Source organism: Hemicordylus capensis, chromosome 2 (assembly GCF_027244095.1).
Source record: "Hemicordylus capensis ecotype Gifberg chromosome 2, rHemCap1.1.pri, whole genome shotgun sequence".
Lineage (NCBI taxonomy): Eukaryota > Metazoa > Chordata > Lepidosauria > Squamata > Cordylidae > Hemicordylus > Hemicordylus capensis.
Genome location: NC_069658.1, coordinates 139,724,456 through 139,746,691, shown reverse-complemented (window position 1 = coordinate 139,746,691; position 22,236 = coordinate 139,724,456). Strand labels below are relative to the sequence as shown.

Below are 22,236 nucleotides of genomic sequence, written 5' to 3'. Positions count from 1 at the left end.
AACATGACTTGTCCTCTTAGCTAAGCAGGGCTTGCCCTGGTTGCATATGAATGGGAGACTACATGTGTGAGCACTGTAAGATGTTCCCCTCAGGGGATGGAACTACTCTGGGAAGAGCATCTAGGTTCCAAGTTCCCTCCCTGGCAGCATCTCCAAGATAGGGCTGAGAGAGATTCCGGCCTGCAACCTTGGAGAAGCCGCTGCCAGTCTGTGTAGACAATACTGAGCTAGATGGACCAATGGTCTGACTCAGTATATGGCAGCTTCCTACGTTCCTATGATTCAAATTTACTGTGGTCTAATGTCCTTCTAATGAAACCCCCAAACACACACACCAAAGCATACACAAGAGAGATATTAGTGCAGGGTGGAAACATCACAGACTGATGACCCCTTTCTTGTAGGATAATATATGGAGTATGAAGTGGCAAATATTAGGTGAAAGTATGCTATATATTTTACACCTTGCTGCGATCAACTATGATGACTCCCACCCCATTTAGTAGAGTTCACTTTCTATCTCACTCCTCACATCAATGCTTGATGTTCTTCATTGTTTTTGTTTTTTAATTAGTCCAGTATAAAGCCTGGGCATTTTTCACACAGCAGGCTTAACCATGAGTTTACTGTAAGACTTTACTGCAAGTTCGAAATGCACTCCACCCCCTGCAAAAAAACAAACAAACCACAAAAAGCATTTTTTAAAAACCTTGATATAAATTGGACTACACTCTAACATACAATGATAAACCCAAATCATGGCTGAAGTGTCCCCCAATAGCTTGCAGGGACTTTGAGGTAAATCTGCTTGATATGTGGACACATCCCCTCCATTCTGAAGGAGATGCAAGCTAAAAGCCCTGTGTGAAAAACGCCCTGGTGATGCTGTGACTGAAAGAAATCCTGAAAGCCATTTCAGATCTTGCTTTTTCAATTTTTGGTTTTTTTGTAAACATGTTTATATTTTAAGTTGTTACAAAAGCCTTAATTAAGCTTCAGCTAACAAAAAACAATTTACCCAAACTGTAGATGTTTACAATGGAGAACGCAGCTGCAGTGAACTCTCAGTTTAGATGGGGTTCATGTTGCTGGGGAAGGGGGATTAACCCTTTCTTGCTGCCCTTTTCCCACAACCAAATTATCCCCTGGAGTTATTTGCCTGGTGTGACATTGGTGTGGTACTTGGTATGTTTTAACCTGCAAGACAAATAGCAGCTCCAGGATGAAGCAATTCAGATTTGGGGAAAGGGTAGGGTCAGAAAGGATTAAAAACCATGCTCCAGTGCCAAAAGACCTGATCCCATTTGCAGAGGCCCAGGGCTGCATTACCCATTTTAAAATTGAAAAAGAAAAAGAAAAACCTTGGAGATCAGATCACAGATCCGTTGCCATCTCATTCAGTTACCTCGAAATTAATCACTGTTCCTTGGGATCACTATCCCCTCTTCCTGAAGTCTTTTCTCCTTCTGCTTCTCCACTACCTTTTGGTGTGGGAGTGTTTGGAACCCTTGCAGATGGCACAGGTTTTGCTGTAGTGGTGGTCGAAGGTTTATGGACAGGAATGAAATGATACACATAGTAATACTGCAGTGCAGGAATTGCTGGGAACCTCCAGTTGTGATACTGAGGTGCTGGCATTGGAACTGGCTGGTGTCCATTTCTAGGATGATAGCGCTATGAAAACAGAACAGCATATAGGTTTTTTCTAGATGCATGTAACTTTTCACATAATAAACAAATAGAAATATCTATTCCATTCTGTCAAAGTTAGAACATAAGAACAGCCCTGCTGGATTAGGCCCAAGACCTATCTAATCCAGCATCCTGTTTCACACAGTGGCCCACCAGATGCATCGGAGAAGCCCACAGGCAAGAGGTGAAGGCATGCCATCTCTCCTGCTGTTGCTTCCCTCCAACTGGCATTGAGAGGCATTGTGCCTCTGAGGTTGGCGTCTGTGTCATGTGCAATGTATAGAGCTATCTGAGTCTTGAGAGAAAAGTGAGATGAGTATGTAAGAAAGGTGTAGAGATGGAGCGAAGCAGAATTTGGAAGGCTCTTGCCTGTGGGCTTCCCTGGGGCAGCCACAGAGAAAGCCTGGTCCTTGGGTCACCGCCAAGGGGGCTGGTGGCAACTGTAGCCAGACCTCTCCAGAGGATCATAACTGATGGCAAGGTTGATGACAAAGGAGGCGCTCTCTTAAATAGCCTGGACCTAAGCCATTTAGGGCTTTAAAGGTAAGAACCAGCACCTTGTATTTCACCCGGAAACATATTGGCAGCCAGTGCAGTTCTTTCCAAACTGGTGTTATGCGTTGCCTTCATGTTGTCCCAGAGACCAATCTGGCTGCCACATTCTGTACCAATTGTAGTTTCAGGGCTACATACAAAGGCAGCCCTACATAGAGTGCATTGCAGTAGTCAAGCATGGAGGTTACTAACATAGGTACCACTATTTTAAGGTCATTTACCTCTAGAAATGGACGTAGGTGACGTATCAGCCAACGCTGATATAAAGCGCTCCTGGCCACCGCCTCAACCTGAGAAACCATGGACAGTTTGGGTCCAGGATCACTCCCAAGCTGCGTACCTGATCTTTCACGGGGAGTGTAACCCCATCCAGAACAGGCAGATCTAAACCATATCTTGGGTCCTGACCCCCCCCCCACCCAGTCAGCTGGAAAAAAGGAAAGGTTGTGCTGTCAAGTCGGTGTCAACTCCTGGCGAACACAGAGCCATGTGGTTTTTGTGGTACAATACAGGAGGGGTTTACCATTGCCATCTCCTGCGCAGTGTGAGATGATGTCTTTCAGCACCTTCCTATATCGCTGCTGCCCAATATAGGAGTTTCTCATATTCTGGGAAACACACCAGCAGGGATTCAAACCAACAGCCTCCTGCTTTATAGGCAGGTTGCTTCCCCACTGCGCCATGGATTCAATTTTAGTTTGTTATCCCTCATCCAGCCCATTACTGCTTCCATGCAGGCACTTAGGGAAGATATGCCATTTCCTGATGAAGCTGGCATGGAGAAATAGATCTGGGTCTCATCCGCATATTGATAACACCCTACACCAAGCCTCCTGATGATCTCTCCCAGTGGTTTAACATCTGTTAAAGAGCACTGGAGACAGTATGGAGCCTTGTGGAACTCCACACTAGTTCTCGCTTAGCAGAACAACAGTCTCCAAGCAACACCATCTGGAACCTACCTGAGAGTTAGGAACAGAACCACTGTAAAACAGTTCCACCCAATCTCACCTCCCTCAGGCGCTCCAGAAGGATACCATGGTCGATGGTACTGAAAGCCACAGTGAGATCCAAAAAGATCAGCAGAGTCACACTTTCTTTGTCAATAGCTAGCTGGAGATCATCCATCAGGCCAACCAAGGCAGTCTCAACCCCATAGCCCACACGAAAGCCAGTTCGAAATGGGTCTAGAGAATCTGCATCACCTAAAACCGCCTGGAGCTGAGAGGCCACCACCCGCTCAGTCACCTTGCCCAACCATGGAAGATTAGAAACAGGTCTGTTATTAGCTAACTCTGAAAGATCCTATGCAGCTTTCTTCAAAAGTGGTCAGATAATAGCCTCCTTAAGACAAGGAAGCATCCTGCTCTCCCTCAGAGAAGCATTTATAATATTTACCAGACCCTCTCTGATAATATAATTATCAGATGAGATAAGCCAAGTTGGGCAAGGGTCAAGAGAACAGTTTGTAGGGCGCACAGTCCAAAGCAGTTTGTCCACTTCCATAGGAGTTGCAAACAGAAAATGATCCAAACCAATCCTATAAGAGGAGTTGCTGGACATCTCCACAGTAGACCCTGCAGTAACTGTGGAATCCAGCTCGGCCCAAATCTGAGAGGTTTTATCTGCAAAAAAGTCATTAAACACATCACAGCGGGTAATCAATGATTCAAAGTTTAAATTCAAGGGGGAGGGGGTACATACTAGACCCTTCACAACCCTAGACACCTCAGCTGGATGTGAATTTGCGGAAGCAATGCAGGCAGAAAAGAACTGCTTCTTTGCTGCCCGCACTGCCAGAGCACAGGTCTTCAACTGTGCTCTGTGTTGTACCCAATCAGACACCTGCTGAGTCTTCCTGCACTAGTCATCTACTTTGCCGCTTCAGCTCCCATAGTTCATCCGAATACCACGGGGCTGTCCTTAAAGCAAGTCAGAGAGGTCACTTAGGTGCTATTGTGTCTATTGCTCTAGTGAGTTCATTATTCCATGTTTGTACTAGAGCATCGGCAGAGCAGTATCATTAGCAGAGCCAACCCTAAATCTTTCCAAGGCTTCTTGGAATCCTATCGGATCCAATAACCTCCTTGGGCGGACCAATCTAATAGGTCCTTCAGCCCTGCAGAGGTGGGTCGTGGCTGTAAGTTCTACCTTAACCAGATGGCGATCCACCCATGACAGTGGAATATTATTCTGTGGATCATAAAAGTAGGCTGTTAGATTAATGGTATAGATGGATCTGTCAGCCTGTAAATGGTATGAAACAATTTTACTCACTCTGTTCATTGGATGAGAACCTGCCATGGTGAAAAATAAAAAGAGCAGCAACATGATGATGATGGCTTTCATCTGGTATAAATATTTTCTGTTGGGAAACAATCATCTCAGGATTAAAGGGTCGTTTGAATCAATAATACAATAAGTGTCTCAATCACGTACATACAGTATTAACATAATTATTAGATGGTGACCTGAATTTTATGGAAATAGTTCTGAGTTGGCTGTAGATATCCATACCTGCCTCGCAATGGGAAAGAAATGATAGTATATTTATTTGGAATCTTGAAGAAAAAGAGCCAGGCAGCACTTGTGGCTAAAAAGCTGATCGTCCAGTCCTATGTGGAGAAGAACCAACTGTCCCGAGCAGAGCAATGGACTGAAGATCATCTAGATCCTGTCAATTAAGGAAAAACAAATTAACAAAGAAGATGCTACAGAGATTGGAGGACAAATATGCTTTCAATTCTTGAACATATCTATTAACTGAATGAAAAATCCCTTCTAAAACAACCAGGAAGTGGGCCTCTCTGTTTCCTGTCAACTTATGTTCCCCATTTCCATCACTTTTTCTCATGTTTCTGTCAAATGGTTAAAATATTCCATATACGTTATATAAGTCAAGTAACATTTGCACCACCCTTGTATGATACGTGAGTATTATGATTTCCACATTGTAGATGGAGAGACTGCTGGTGTTGAGATAATACTGGGCTTGACTAAGACTATCTAGTGAGTTTGAGGCATAAGTAACAATTCAATTGAACCCAGAGGTGCACCTAGGTAATTTTGGAGCCTGGACCTAAAGACTTTTGGAGCCTGCCCCCACTTCAAGTTTAAGCATCATCCCCCTATACACACCATGACACACATACTATTTTTAACACATGAGATTCTGAGGGCACAAACAGCAACTGAACTCACAAGAATGTAAGAATATAAATCAGGTATATTATGCAAATTTGCTTTAGCAGGAACATTTCAACATGCAACTTAACACTTTCCCCACTCTCCACTCTTTCTCTAAAGCACCTGGCGCACGTCACAATGGCACTCAGCCACCCGGCACAGTGCGGGCCCACAGCATGGCACGGCGACCACACCACCCAGGACAGACTAGAGAGGATTTGGGGGTCCCCAGGGGGTGTGGAGGCCCTGGACTTCGGTCCAGGGGTATGAGCACCTCTGATTGAACCAGGGACATCCTGGCTCCCAGCTCATACTCTTAACTATAGTTCTAGCTCTCTCATCATGCTATGTTTAAGCTCACACTTATTTCTGCATCTCTATACTCTTTTTCTGCATCGGTGGCAGGCATGCCCCCAACTGTGGGTTTGGTAAATATCCTATAGTTCTGTACAAACTTTGACCAAAAGTTTAGTATAGTTCGAACATGAACTTTATTTGACTGAATGGAATAGATATTTCTATTTCTTTGTTATGTGAAAAGTCACATGCACCTAGAAAAACCTATATGCTGTTCTGTTTTCAGGGCAGCTAAGAGACTGAGCTTTAAACCAGGACTTCCCTGGTTTGAAAACCTTACCATTGCTTTGAACTCACTAGGTGGCCTTAGAGAAGCTCCTCCCACCCTGTCTCAACTTCTCAATGGCAATATGGGGATAATGGGTGATTGGAAGAGACTCTGTGAGGTAGGAGTTTATTTCATCTGGCTTCCCCCACCCCTCCTCACCCCCTTCTGGATTGGAAGAGGGACTCTGGCTGTGGCTTCTGTGCACTTCTCCCTTTGTTTTGTTTGTTTGTTACCTTGATATTGCACCCCATCCAAATGGCTCTGGGCGGTGCACAGCAGCAAAAACAAAACGCACGTTGGGCTTTTTAAATACAATCAATACAAAACAATTTTTAAAACAGTTCAAAACCATTAACAATTAAAACATTAAAAACTATTTTAAAATCCCAGAAGGCCAGGCCGAACAGATAGGTTTTAAGGGCTCTCTTGTAGGCCAACAATGAACTCAAACTATGGATTTCTGCCGGGAGTGTGTTCCACAGACCTGGAGCAGCTTTTTGTTGTTTTGCTCACTTTTTATTGCTGCAAAATCATGCACCTGGGCCAGGTTTGCCTGATAGGGTGGGTGAGAGCCATGCCTGTTGGGCTTTTAAGCTTTTGGCCCTTATAAAGGAGAGCATCACAGTGGTGCAGGCTCCAGCAGCCTCCAGTGCTGCCCACTGGTGGTGGGGTGCCAGTAAGCAGGCACTGATGGGGGTGGGTCTGAGGGCTGAGGCCAAATGTATTGTTTTGGGTTTCTAAAAGGAAGATTCCTGCAATATTATTGTTCCCTAATAATTGGTTGGGCCTGGTGCAAGTATGTGTCTTGGGTTGTCTGGAGGTGGGGAGATGAGGGATGACTCTGTGGCAACTATTCCAGTGATGGTGAGGAATTGACAAAGCTATGGTGTTGGTAGGTCAGCAGGCCATTACAGGGGAAGTGAACTCAGAAATTTAGTTGCTTTAGTGTTTCCCCTTCCAGCAGGCCTACCAGCTCTTTGACCTTGGAGAACACTGCCAATTACCCATAGAACCTCACATTATTACTCTGCAATGTGAGGTCAGTCCAAAATAAATCTGAGATAATTCATGACTTGATTATGAGTGAAGGAGCCGACCTGGTATGCATTACGGAAACTTGGTCAGGAGATGCTAGTGGTCCAGTTTGGTTCCAACTTCTCCCGGTGAGATACTCTGTGGTGGAGCAGGTGAGAGGATGTGGGTGGGGGGTGGGTGGGACTGTGGTCTATAAGAATACCATCTCTCTTACCAGGATCCCTGTCAGGGAATTGGCCTATCTTGAATATGTGTACCTAAGCCTAGGGAACAAGGATAGACTGGGACTTCTGTTGGTGTACCAATCACCCCGCTGCCCAATGGAGTCCCTAACTGAGTTGACAGATCTCTTTGCAGAATTGACATTGCCCAAGTTGTTGTTGGTGGGGGACTTCAATGTCCATTTTGGGACTGGGTTATCAAGAGCGGCTCAGAAGTTCATAGCGGCCATGATGACTATGGGTCTATCCTAGTTGGTCTCTGGACTGATGTATGATGCTGGTCACATGCTTGGTTTGGTCTTTTGCTCTGATCATGGTGGTGTTCTTCCTTGCACATTTGAACTGTAGGGTTATCAATACCCAGGTGATTACTGATAGCAATACTAGAGATTTTAATGGCTTGATATTTTGAAAAATTCTGAGGAGAAAAAAAATCTCCAGGAATAGCTTCAGTCAGAACTGGCAACCCTATTGGGCTGCCAGATTTCTGGGTGGGGTTTTGAAGAAGCTAATGAAGAATAAATGCTTTCCTTGTGGCTAGCAAAAACGTCTACCCTCTTGGCAAGCTCAAATGTGAATTTTAGCATTTATGATTTGTACAATCAAAAATACATAAATAGAATAAGACCTCTTAAGTTCAGAAGCCTTTAACTACATTTAATGAATGTCTTCCTTAAATAAACAAATGCACAATATAATAAATAGGGTAAATTTACAGATACACTAATGCAAGCAAGTCATACAGAAAATTGTTTCATTTATAAACACCTTGAATGAAATAACACATATTTTTGCTTCATAAGTATGAAGAATGTGCAGAGGTGCACCTAGGTAATTTTGTAGCCTGGACCTAAAGGCCTATGAAGGCCCCCCTCCCCTGTACATTAAGCCTCATCATGCTTGGCCAGGCAACCACACCACCCAGGACAGACTAAAAAGGATTTGGGGGCCCTCAGGGGCTGTGGAAGCCCTGGACAAGGGGTATCAAAAGGTTTAAGATAGGCAAAGTACTTCATGCTCCAACTATAACATGATTTTTTTAAAGTGGATACGTGTATACATACTCTAATGGCACATACCATATACAAAATGCTGCTCAAGAAAGGGCACAAGCCAACCAGTTAAGCACTTTCAGGTCCAATTGTTTTGTGGGAGAGAAGATGCTTTTGAACTTTGGTGATACTGGAGAAGACATGGATAGCCAGGAAAACAAACAAATGGATCATAGAACAAATCAATCCAGAATTTTCACTCGAGGCACAAATGACCAGGCTCAAACTTTCATACTTAGGGCACATTAAGCAAGACCCAGCTCCCTTAAGAAGTCCATTATGCTGGGAAGGAAAGAGAAGAGTATGTCCAGCAGCAAGGTGGATGGACTTGATTATGACAGCAATGAATGCACCACTGAGAGACCTTAAAGGCCAAGTTGAAGACAGATCGTCCTGGAGAGAATCTATCTATGTGGTCGCTAAGAGTCGACACCAACTTGACAGCACTTAATCAATCAATCAATGATGAATACATGAGCTTTAAAAATATATAAACTGGTTACTGGACAGATTTTGCTGTATAGAAGAGGGAATTTCAGCGGGAGCAACTTGTTATTCAGGGCGGAGTAAGTGCTGCCAGACAAAGCTGATGTGAATATAGGAGCCTCATCCTAGTTTGACACACTTTCCCAAGTGCCCAGTAACAGCATTCTTATATTAAATAAGTGGGTACTGTTCATTTAAAGGGCTCACAGTTAAAGCAGAATTGACCAATAGAAAATGGGAACAAAAAAGAAGGCAGGAGGGTGGGATTAACAGAACTTTAAACTGTTGCTCAAAAAGGGAAATACCACTGGATCAGACTCAAGTGTATCAATCATGGGTTTCACATATTTAAATTCAATAAATGTCATAATTAATGTTATTTTTAGATTGTGAGCCCTTTGGAGACAGGGATCCATCTTATTTATTTATTATTTCTCTGTGTAAACCACCCTGAGCCATTTTTGGAAGGGTGGTATAGAAATAGAATGAATGAATAAATAAATAAATAAATAAAATAAAATGTTAAGAAGTCAGATATTTGAAAACAAAAAAAGGCTTGATCTCAAAAACATTGACTTAGGGACTAATTCAAAGACGTAGACCTTCATCTATTTATTCGTTTTTAGGATATTCATTCAATATAAAGTCTTTCATCACAGGCCTAGTTAATTCCAGCTTCCACTTAGAAAATAAGCAGATATAAATGGTGAATGTCACTATATGGAACAAACAAAATTACATCGCAAAGGTAAATGGAAAAGCAAAAGACTTACCGAGGTGTTGAGTGTTCTGAAAAACAGAATGTGGCACCCTGGCTTAGGTGTCCCACAGCAAAGGATTTTATTAGTACCCTACTACTAATTGTATTAGTACCTTACACTCTTTATTCCTTAGCCTATTGGCTTGTCCAAAAATGCATCCGTCACTGCAAAGGGATGTTAGTCATCAGTGCAAAGTTGCTACATGTTTATAAGCCAAAAACCACATGTCTGATTCACACCAAGAGGCTCATACTTTTAATAGCATTGCTTATAGGAGTAAGACAAACAAACTAAGGCATAAATCTTAAGAAGTGTCTGGAAACAACAGTAACTTAATTCCTCGTCAAGACGAGCCTGTGGCTTCACTGCCTCTTAAACGAAGTTACGGGAGAGCACTCCCTTAGCCCCATTTTCCTGATTGTCTGTCAGTGCCAGCTGCTTTTAGCCAGTACAGAAGCAGTGACGGGCACCCAACTGTCACTGGGGGGGTCCCCACAATGCATCATGCACTTGCATGGTGCATTATGGGATATCCTGGGGCCAGAATGACGCATCCTGGCCCTCGACCCTCCACACTGCTGGGAGGCAGCCCGTGTCCATCTGGGTGGGCGATCTGCACGCCCAGCATGGACCCAACAATCATCTGCAGGGGAGGTAAGCTTCAGTAGCCTACCTCCCTGCGCGCCCTCAAGTCCTTCTCATTGATCATGAGAAAGGGCTCTCTGTGTATGCTCAGGCTGGCATACACACAACCCCAGCCCCGGGGTTAAGGGAACACTCATGCTCTTAACCCCAGATTATGGCTGGGGTTAAAAGTTGGGCTACCTGGGAGGGCTGCAATCCCTGGGATCAGGCTCAATCCCTGCACTACACACAGGCAACCAAATCCAAGGTGGGCTGCCCTAGCCTGGGTTTGGCTTATAGTGTGAATAGCCTTAATGAATGTGCTATATAGAGGAGGTATTCTGACGTTCAGTGGAAAGCGAGTTAAGGGTGCTTAGCCCGCTTTCACCAATCGTGAGACTCACCGGGCTCGCAGCCAAGCCCGGTTGAGTCAAAGCAGGTCACCCACTTTTGTAGCCCTCTCCTAAGCCCGGGTTAGCGGAGTGAGCACTCCGCTAACCTGGGCTTCCCGATTCTGAGTTGGCGCGGTGCAGCTCCACGCCGCAGCTACTCATGAGTAGACCCCCCGGAGGGAAGACGAAAAGCTGCCTCCCAGCTCCGGGGGTCTCTCCAGTATGTCCTGTGTGCTTGCGCAGGGCACACTGGAGCTTCCGGAGGCCGCACGGCCCCTGAATTCCCCAGCCCCCACTGGCTCCATCACGGAGCCGGCAGTCATGTGGGCAGCCGATCCGGCCGCCCAGGGCTCCCGCCCTGCTTGTCTGATTGTGAGACCTGGCTCAGAGAATATAAGGTCATATACTGTGAGATCATGTTCCCTTAATTAATTTTCTTTGGTTGTTCATTGGTTTAGGCAGTCAAGGGGTTAATCACAGGCAATCGTTAGAGCTGGCCTCTATGCTGCATTTGCTAGATGAATTCATTTTCCTATGGTGAATTATCACCACCCACCCAATCAACATGACCAAAGTAGAATTCAATATGTGAGTCAGGGGATTCATGCGACAAGTTTCAGTGGAAGCCACCATTGACACAGATTGGAACAGGGAAATTCACTATGTTATGGTACTGACTCACATGGTGAGCTGTGATTCAGGATATGGTCAACATGTATATGCATGTGGGAAACTTGCCCTAGGAATCCCTCTCCACTTCACAATAACAGAGAAATAAAAGCTCTGTATTGGGGCCCAGCACTGCAATCAGACTGGGACATCTGACATTAATCACAGCACTGTCATCAAACTGGGACCAGAAGCCCCCATTTCCCATGAACAACCATGATTTCACAGTGAATGATATGAGTTGATTTTATTTGTTTATATAATAAATGAATGAATGAATGAAATACTTTATTATGATCATTGATAAAGTATATTATAATATTAGCATTTTTATTTGCAGTCCCCTTCCTAATGATCCCTAGCATGGAATTAGCCTTTTTTACAGGTGTCGTGCACTTTGAACATGCTCTCCACCATGACCCAAAGATCTCTCTCCTGGTCAGTCACCAGCAATCACCCATCAGCGTATATATGTGAAGTTGAGGGGTTTTGCCCCAATATGCATCACTTTACATTTGCTTACATTGAACCGCATTTGCTATTTTGTCGCTCAGTCTGGAGATATATTTTTGGAGCTCCTCACAATCTGTTGTGGATTTTACTACCCTAACTAGATTAGTGTCATCTACAAATTTGGCCACTTCGCTGCTTATCCCAATTTCCAGGTCATTTATGAACAAGTTAAAGAGCACTGGTCCCAGTACAAATGGGGGACCCCTCTTCTCACTTATTTCCATTGTGAAAATTATCAATTTATTCCTACCCTCTCTTTCCTGCCCTTTTACCAGTTTACACATGAACCTGTCCCCTTATCCCATAACTGCTAAGTTTACTCAAGAGCCTTTTGTGGGACATGTTGTCAAAAGATTTTTAGAAGTCCAAGTATACTATGTAAATTGGATCACATTTATCCACATGCCTGTTGACTGCTTATGGAAGCTCATGATTGATGCTCTTATTTTCCTATGCTACAGCAGCTCTCATTCATGTTGGTACATTCATTTTAAAAGCAGGAAGGTAGTTCAATCAATCAATCAATCAATCATCTTTTTATGGTCAAAGACCAGCACAGAATGTAATACAGATACAGTAAAATAGAAGATCATGTGGCAATAAAATCATATTACATCAAAATTATTATAATCCAAATTATCATGAAATAGTTACAACTAAATTACTAAAAATTCATATGCTATAGACTATAAAGTTATAATTTATAAAATGCAACTCTAACAAGCTGTTCTAGTAAGAATTAATCAGCCTACTTTCCTTTCACTTTCTCTACAACTGGACTCAATTTGGTTCAAATCGAGGTCCACAAGTTAGATGTCATGCACCTCAAATGTTCATGCATCCACCATCTTGGATCAGGGTGGATGACATCATTACAAACTACTCCATTGAGTTGTCCCTGAGTGTCACTCACTACAATTGTACCAAATTTGGTTCAAAGCGGTTAGACAGCAGGGGCGTAATGATGGGGGGGCAGGGGGGGCACGTGCCCCAGGCGCCACTTGGCAGGGGGCGCCAAAAAGTGCCCCCGCTAATCGCCTGCCTTTGGCAAAAAAAAAATTTATTTTATTTTATTTTTTATTTTTTGGTCATTACGGAGATCTCCGGCGGGCGGGAGCTCCCATTGGCTGCCAGAGAACACATGCCCACCATGCTGGTTGTCTCAGCTCCTCCCTCCCTGCTTGCTGCATGCACGAGGAGTGGAGCGGAATACTTGCTTTAGTTGAGAGAACAGCTGCTGCTGGGGACGTTCTGTGACTCTGCCTGCCTGCCGTTTGCCCACCACACTGCCCTCTGGCTGCATTTATTCTTCTGTTCTACATTAACAAAGTAAGTTTCATTGCTCAAATCTCTCTCTCCCCCATGTGTGTTGTGTGTGTGAGAATGTCCCTACTCCCTTGCATAACGTTCTCCTTTTAGCTCTTCTGTGCTTTGCATAGCAGGCTTCCCCCCCCCCCCAAACCGAGGGTAGCTGCCTGCAAGTGGAGCCAGTGGCGCTCTCCTGGCTTGCATTGTGTGAGTTTCTGGCTTGCATTGTGTTTCTGGCTTGCATTGTGTGAGTCCCGGTGGGATTGCAAAAGGAAACTCATGCATGCAAGCCAGGAGAGCGACTTGTGGCTCTACTTGCATTGCGCGAGTTTCCTTTTGCAATCCCACCTCTGCAAAAGGAAGCTCATGCAATGCAAGTGGAGCCACAAGTCGCTCTCCTGGCTTGCATGCATGAGTTTCCTTTTGCAGAGGTGGGATTGCAAAAGGAAACTAGTAGTACTAGTACACAAGATCTTTGCAGCTCTGCTAATAATTACAACTTCTGGATCATCCCTTAGCATGGGGGTGGGTGGGGTGGCAAATTTAATTTGGAACTCATTAATATGATTTTTGAATAATGTTCAGTCTGTCTGGATTAATACTAGGTTTATTCTTTATAGCAGATTTTTATTAGCAACATACAGTCTACAACATTTTCAGCCTTGTTCATTTGTGCCTTGTGCATATTGTAGACGTTCTGTCTCCAAAACATAAGTACAGCATCTATATTTTTGAAGGGGGGGAAATCCCATTTAATACAGTGTGAACAAATTGGTCCAAAAAGTAGCAATGGGAAGTTTTTCTTTATGCCCCTGTAGCTTTAATAAGATAGAGTGCACAAATATCACTTGATTAACAGCTGCGATATTAATTTCCCTTTTTGGTTGCTTGACTCACAGCGAGAATCATGTCAAGGCAGTGGAGAACCAATTAAATTGATTTTAATCTTTGTTAGGGAAGATAACATGCCTTTTTCTCTCCTTGTTTAAATAATTAAAGTTTCAGTAGGTATTATTTCTGGCTTTAAAGAAATTGGTATCTTAATGTAATGGAATCCTTCTAATTACATACTTTATAGTTTTTAAAAAGTTAATCATGGTTTTTCATTCAATGTGCATTTTGTTTTACATATTAAACTTATATTTTCCTTTGAGAGAGTTTTTAAAATAAGAGGAAATTGGGAAGGCTTTTTTAAAACAAAGAAAAATCTCACCCCTACTTATTCATGATCTTTTTGATTTGCCTGTGTTTTTATTTCAAGCAAGTCAGATGTATATTGGGGGGTATTTATTTATGTGTATTTATTTCAAGCAAGTCAGATGTAATTGCAAATAGCATGCAGAAGATCCCAGGTTCAATCCCTACCCCAGGTAGGGCTGGGAGAAACTCCTGCCTGAAACCTTGGAGAGCTGCTGCCAGTCAGTGTGGGCAATAGTGAGCTAGGTGGACCAATATCTGACTCTGTAGACAGCTTCCTATGTAATCAAACCATAACTTGCCCTTACGTTCAATCCAATTGGATGCATTCACATTCACAGCTTACATCCAATAAACTGCTGAGTAAACCCTCCAAACTAGGATCACACAGTGTGGTTTGCAATTCTGGTATATGAAGGGCCCAAACCTCAGTTTTGCTGTTCAGGTGCATAAGCAAACGGTGATTTAATTAAACCAGGAGGTTATTTATTAAGACTGTGTATGAGAGGGAAGCAGAAAGAGGAGGAGATCATGGCTCAAATAATGGTGGCTGAATGTGGCCATTGAGTTTCCCAGGAATACAACCAACGTAAAGTGTGCTACAAATAGACATTATTATAGAATTAATAAACATAGAATATCTATGATAGACTAGAATATATGTCTATTATAATTTAAGTCTCTATTATAATATAAGCATAAATCTTGAATAGACTAGAATATCTATGATGGAAAAGACTAGAATACCTGTCTTGTCTTTTCCATTTTGGGACACAAAACCTATTACTATGTTTAAAAGCATTTATTTTCTGGCCATGAGGACTCCAAACCTAGGCTGTTGGTATGCAAGACATTTCTTTAAAATATATATTTCTAAAGAGCCTTGTAGCCTCATGTTTCCTTTTTCCTGTCCCAGTATACTTGCATGGATGAAGCCCACAACCCACATTTGACTATGGCTGTGACACATTTCCATATTTCCGGGGGCGGCCGGGTGGGGGGAGCGCGGCGGGGGGGGCGCAATTTCAGTGCTTCCCCCGGGCGCCATTTTCCCTAGTTACGCCTCTGTTAGACAGTCCTCATGTTAGTGCACTTGTGCCTCAAAAGTTTACCTGTCTGCCATCTTGAATTGGGTTGGATGACATAATCACAAACTATGCCGTTGAGGTATTGCTGAGTGTCACTCACAGCAACTGTACCCAAATTGCCTTAAATAAGTTAGAGAGTCCACAAATTAGCCCACTTGCACCTCAGATGTTCACGTGGCTGCCATTTTGAATTGGAGTGGATGACATCATCACACACCACACCATTAGGGCATCCCTATGTGTCCCTACAGCTGTAGCAAATTTGGTTCAAATTGATTAAGTGGTTCACAAATTAGCCCACTTCCACCTCAAAAGTTTACATGTCTGCCATCTTGAATCGGTGTGGATGACATCATCACAAACTATGCCATTGAAGTGTACCTATGTGTCCCTACAAATGTACCCAATTTGGTTCATATTGGTGCAGGCATTGCGAAGTTGATAGGGGGGGAGACACTCAGATAGACACACACACGGACACACACACAAAATGTTGGGTGATCTCATAAGCCTACTGGAAAGTAAGCTAAAAATTGTGGGGAGACTAATAAAATAGAGATACAACTATCTATAGAAGTAAAAACATCTAAAAAGTATAGCATATTTAATATAAAATATAAGGCAGAACAGCTAAAATGTGAAGTAAAACAACAAACTAAAATAGGGCGAACATGTAAAATAACCAGTAGTAAAATCTGCTACACAGGAAGGTAATTTGAGTGCCGTTTAGGGAGGAAGTGTTTTAGCAATGCTCACTTGCAATTCCACCCACCATCATTGGCTCCACCCCTGCACCACCCACTTTGGCTCCACCCATCACTTGCCCTGTCTGGCACCCACCCAGTCCCAGGAGTCACCAGCCGCCACTAATTCCTACTCAGTTGGCTGTTGTAGCTTCCTTCATGAGAAGGAGGAAGCCCGCCAGACAGTTCCTCCCACTTTGTAGTCAATATGGCAATATGGCATTTGCTAAGTGGATGTGGTACCTTTTTAACTTTTGCAGAGAAAACAATAACAAAGGTAGATTCCAGATCACAGGAATATTAACATTTATTTTCATACTAATGCTTTAGATCAACTAGAAGAAGGTGACAAGAATTATATATTTTTGTAAGTTTCATTGACTAAATTGTATAGTTCTAGGTATTTATGTTTAATGGCAGTGTTAGACCATGCCAACTGGAGTTAATTTTATTTTAATAACATTCATTTAATGATCTACTGAGTTTTTCATTTCTGAAATTGTGTTTCAAATTTTTAATGTGTGTTGTTTAAGTTGAATTGGAAAATATAAGCTCTAAAATCTTTATTAAGTTTTCAAAATGAGCAAAGCAGCCTTCAGGCCTCCATTCCAAAAAGTAAAATGCTGGAAAATGTTTCACTTCTCATTCATAAACTCACACAAACCAAAGTAAAAACTCCAGAAGAAATGGAATTAAATGCAATGTTTATTCAAAGAAATATATTGTAAAGCAAAAAATTAGCCAGTGGGAAACATCAATTTTATAAGAAAATCTAATCTAGATCATTCTTGTTATGTCTTATATTGCAAGACTGGATCAAAGCTGTTTGCAGAAAGCTTTCAGTGACTTGTGAAACCCATCTCACCAAGGCCTGTAATGCAACAGAAAAAAGCAGATCAGCAGCAATACAGCAATGTATTTTCAAAATACATAAAAGCTCCAAATGCAGATACCTTTCTTAGCATTCTAGAAAGGTAAAACAGTGTCTCAGCCCCAGGTTATTAGCAACTCCAGAACCTGCAGATTTTGTACTGCTTGATCCTAAAGGATCAGCCCAAGGATTTTGCTGAGCTCCTATATAGATGTTCTGTAATACATATTATTCAGTAGCCTTCCTTTAGGACTAGAACAGCTACTATTATTATTTTATTATTTTATTATTATTATTTATTCGATTTCTATACCGCCCTTCCAAAAATGACTCAGGGTGGTTTACACAGAGAAATAATAAACAAATAAGATGGAACCCTGTCCCCAAAGGGCTCACAATCTAAGACGAAACATCAAAGAGACACCAGAAACAGTCACTGGAAGTACTGTGCTGGGGGTGGATAGGGCCAGTTACTCTCCCCCTGCTAAATAAAGAGAATCACCACGTTAAAAGGTGCCTCTTTGCCAAGTTAGCGGGGGTTACTAAACAGTGTTATCATGAACCAAGATGAGACAGCTGCCTTGGGAAATGAATGTTTGTTGCCATTAGGGGTCCAAACAATTGGGCTTCATTTAAATATGGTTGAAGAGTATTTTTATGCCTCCTCCAGGTCAGGAGCAGTTGCAAGAGTTTCTCCAGGATGGCAGCAGCAAGACAGCAGTGAGCTGATCTCCTAAAGCAATTGTTCTTGGGAAGGGCCATCTTGGACAAGATGTCTCCACCCTAAAGCAACAGCTCTTGGAGCCCTGTCTGCAATGAGTATGTGTGGCAGCATCTTGGAATTACTCTGGCGGTGAGGGCAGCAGAGACTGAGTAGGGCTGAAGCAGTTAAGGCCAGCTCTGCAAGGATACCATTTGAAAGAGCGAAAAAGTAATGTATGAAGACCATCTGCTGCAATTCCATTTTTTTGTTATCTCGTCTATAACCTTATCAATTTAGAGCAATTAATCACTCAATGAGCCATTTCTCGTGATCTGGGAGAAGGGCTGGAGGGCAGGCAGCAGGGAAGGATGCTTAGACTTACTTTCCCTGCAGATGACCACTCCTCCACTGCTGGGTGTGCTTACCGTGCACCCATACAATCCTCTGCTGCTCCCGGCAGTGTGGAGGGTCAGGGGCCGGGACACATCATCCCAGCCCCAGAAATCCCATAATGCACAGTGTGAGTGTGCATTGCATTGTGGGTGTGATGGTAGGTGCCCGTCACTGCTATAATGCTGGCTAAAAGCAGCTGGCACTGCACACGATTAAAAAACAGGGCTAAGGGATCCCTTGATCCTTTAGCTTTGTTTAAGAGGCTTGCTCCTCGGGCAGGTTTGCCACTGTGGCACAACCGGCAGCCTGTCAGCTTCCGGCAGGTTCATGTGTGGAGCTAAGAGTGGGCTTGGCTGCCTCAGCCCAGTCTTGGCTGTGCATGTGAAAAGCCTCTTTGTTTTAAGCTGCCTTTTGTTGCTGGCACGCATAGTACATCAGCTCACCAAGTAGTTTATACGGATATTCTCCCAGTGTGTAGAACCAGAAACCTACAGTAGGTGCTCCTGAGGAATGGTCACATGGGATCTGTCCCTGCCCCTGTTTCTGCAGATGGCTGCTGCAACCTAAGTATGCAGTGAAATACTGGGAAGTCACAGCCCTGTTTGAACCTTCCTTGCAAGACGTCACTGAATGGCTGTCAGGGGCAGCCCACCTTACCACGATATGGTGCCAAAATGATGAAAAAGTGAAATGCAAAGCAAATGTCAGTGATTCTCCCAAGGCAAAAAAAAAATCTGAACATTTTCAAGGGGAGCCAGACAAGTTTCTATAAGACATTTCTCAAGGGGGAGGGGGTCTGCACTTTCTGCTTAGTGGTAGGGCTACCCTTTGGCCCATCTCAAGGAAACACAATCCTTTTATTTCCACTCCTGAGCTATTTCAATGGACACTTACCAGGTGGCAGATTAGCCTGATGTATAATTAATTGGTGGTGGTTGTGGTCGTGGGACGTATACGTAAAAAAATGGCCAAGGTCCAGCATTTTGTTGTGGATAGAAGCCATTTAATGGATATTGTGGTGGTGGCAGTGGCCGATATTGCCACCTGTATCCTCTTTCATTGCTTCTACTTTTGCTAGCCTAAGAGTGCAGAAGGTGAAGAAAAGAAGAGAAGATGGGAATATAAATTGACTACATATTAAACTCAGCTTACCTTATCGTTAAGCATCACTCTCTCTCATAATATCTAGCTTGTAGACATAAAGCTGCTCTGTACCATCAGAGGGTTGGTCAGCATTGTCACTCAATGCAGTCTACAGCAAGCTTTTGATTTTCCCAGCCAAATGTAGCTCAACATCCTTCACGGCAACCCACTGTAGGTTCAGCCAATCTCCCATTTGTGGTGCCTCCCTGGGACTGAATATTTGGAGGGAAGGATCAGGTTTCTGGTGTAAGTTGCCTGGTCTGAGGGTGCTGGTGGAAGATATCAGTTTTAGCACCTTTCTATGATCGAAGGGAGGGAGGGATGCAACATTTGGTAAGTAAATAAATAATTGTCTCAGGGAATCATAAGCTGCGCATGTCTGTCTCCTCAAATGGCTGGTTTCTCTCCTAAATATATAGTTATGCCCTAAGAGTAAATGTATTGAAATGGCTATGAGAATGTGCTGTGTATTAATGGCCAGAAAGTATCTGGTTCATATCTCTCGTCAGCCATGACCTCTCTAGATCAATTAATCCAAGCCGCCATCTTAGTCTCCATCCCCTCGTGGGGATAGTAATACTGACCTTCCTTACAAGGCTGTTGTAAGAAACCTCATTAAAATGTTCCCAAATGGGGTCTGTTTTACAGTCTGCTGCCATTATAGGTGTCTACAATGGAGGATACACTGAAAAAAGGTTTCCTTAGGATTGCATAAATCTGTTCACTTTTGTTTTTGCTTTCTATTCCCCACTCCCATCCCTTGCATTTATAATAATTTATCATTCTTCCTCACTCAGGACTCCTCCATCCCCACAAATCCTCTATTTATTTATTGACCACCTTTGTCATTGCACTTTTACAATGCAATGTGAAGCCGCGGGGGGAAGGGATTGCCTGTGTGTTTGTGCTACGTGGTCACCACCTGCAGAATAGGACTGATCAGGTCTGTTATCACTCATCCCCATATACTGCTCTTAACATGTTCATAGAACATAACGATAAGTTATGATATTCATGATTTTATCTCTGACCTAGGTTTTTAAAAATGTTTTAAAAATTAAAATCCAATTTAAATTTAAAACTTTAAAACCAATTTTAAACAATCATTGATTTTTATCAACTCTGATTCTAAGTACTAAAGTTGTGCCCTTGGGTTGGTGTGGACTCCTGGCGACCACAGTGCCCTGTGGTTTTCTTTGGTAGAATACAGGAGGGGTTTACCATTGCCAGCTCCCACGCAGTCTGAGATGATGCCTTTCAGCACCTTCCTATATCACTGCTGCCCGATATAGGTGTTTCCCATAGTCTGGGAAACATACCAGTGGGGATCTGAACCAGCAACCTCTTGCTCACTAGGCAAACCATTTCCCCATTGGGTGGCTTGATTCTAAGCACTACTGTTATGTAATTGGGTATGCTTTTGGATTAACAGACATCTTAAAGCCTACCTCAAAAGGAACAGTGATGACCAAAATGCAGGCAAGCACAAGAAGAGTCTTCATTCTGTCTGATAACTCTGTAAGAATAAAGAATAACAGCAATCTCATGTAGTCACAGTTGAACATTTACATTAATCAAAATGGAATTTATTTATGCACATGTCCATGCTTATATTCATACAGGGAGGAAGGGAGGAAGAGAGAAAAAGGGAGTGGGGGCATCAGTATTCTTCTCCAGCGTAGATGGAAAAATTATTGGTTGCATATGTTATCACATATCTTGAAAATCTTGATCTGGTTCAGAACATATCAATCATATAGAGCTGAACATAGTAATAGAAAAATCATACTAAATATAAACTAGAGTGGCAAGTAAATAGATTTTGATGGGAGAGTTTATTAGGCCTGTACATGGCCAAAAATATTGTATCAGATCCAACAGTTCTGATAGGTATCGGTATTGAGTCTTTTGACTGTTAAAAATATCATCATCTGTATAATTATTGGATTTCCTATAATGTAATCTGAATGTAATCTGAAAATTGTACTCACGATAATTGCAGCAAAAAAGTGACATAAAATCCGAGAATCACAGAGAAGTGATGTAACATCTGAGAATCTTCTACTTGATTTTTGCTTTAGTAAGTAAATAATTGGCTACATAAATAAATAAATGCATGCACAGGCATGCAAATAGATGACAAAAGATGGCAATTTATTTTTCCTAGCCACAATATCTGTTCGGATAATTCCAATGCTACATAGGCTTCCCTATATCAGATTGGAATTATTTCCACTTATATCTGATATCGTTGATATTGTTCCGAATCTGATATCCGACATCGGTATAGCCAATGCACAGGCCTAGTGTTTCTATCTCTCCTATTGGACTCAAGGGGATCTAAAAGTGTTAGAAGTTAACTTATGAACATGTTCAATCTACTCTTCAACATAGTCATTAATTATATTTACCAAAGAACAACAGATGAAGTTGTAAAATATATGACCATGTGTAAATATTCTATCTTACCTTGTTCTTCACTGTGCAGTTTCCACTTCTCTCTTGAACTGATATGGAGAGATGTCTTAGCAGCAGTTATATATGCTCAGAAGCATCCTAGGATTAGGTGGTGAGTTCCATAATGTATCTCTTAGGCTTAGAAAATTTCCCTCTAATCTTTTCTAATGCATGTACAATAGCCCTAAAATCACCTACTTTGAAATATTTTTGAGACCACAAGGATTGCTGTGTGGATAGTAGTCAGACAACAATAGTAGAAATTGCTCAAGCTATAAGCACTGCCAAGAGGGGTTCCTTTCCCCCTACAGATACCACCCAGCACATCCAAATCCCAAGCCAATCTAGTGATTCTTTGTGTAGAAGTGAAGAAGGAATGGGTGACATTAGCTTTCTTATCACCCACTCCTCTCTGCCTCCTCTACTGAAGGACCTTTCTTGACCTCTGGCTACATAGTGGCAAAAACATAAGACATTTGTCCAGGATGGGGTAAAGGTTCTTCTATACTGTCATAAGTTCTA

The 22,236-nt window shown here is 42.6% G+C and overlaps 1 protein-coding gene across 1 annotated transcript in view; it reads left to right on the top strand.

Annotated features, from left to right (window-relative positions):
- Positions 1–21,174, top strand: part of LOC128346393 (uncharacterized) — a 231,906-nt gene extending 210,732 nt beyond the window's left edge. Inside the window, exons 11-13 of the transcript XR_008316941.1 lie at positions 17,689–17,949; positions 20,055–20,200; positions 20,690–21,174. The gene's annotated coding sequence lies outside the window, so the exon portion shown is untranslated. The remainder of the gene's footprint in view (positions 1–17,688; positions 17,950–20,054; positions 20,201–20,689) is intronic.
- The last annotated feature ends 1,062 nt before the right edge of the window (positions 21,175–22,236 follow it).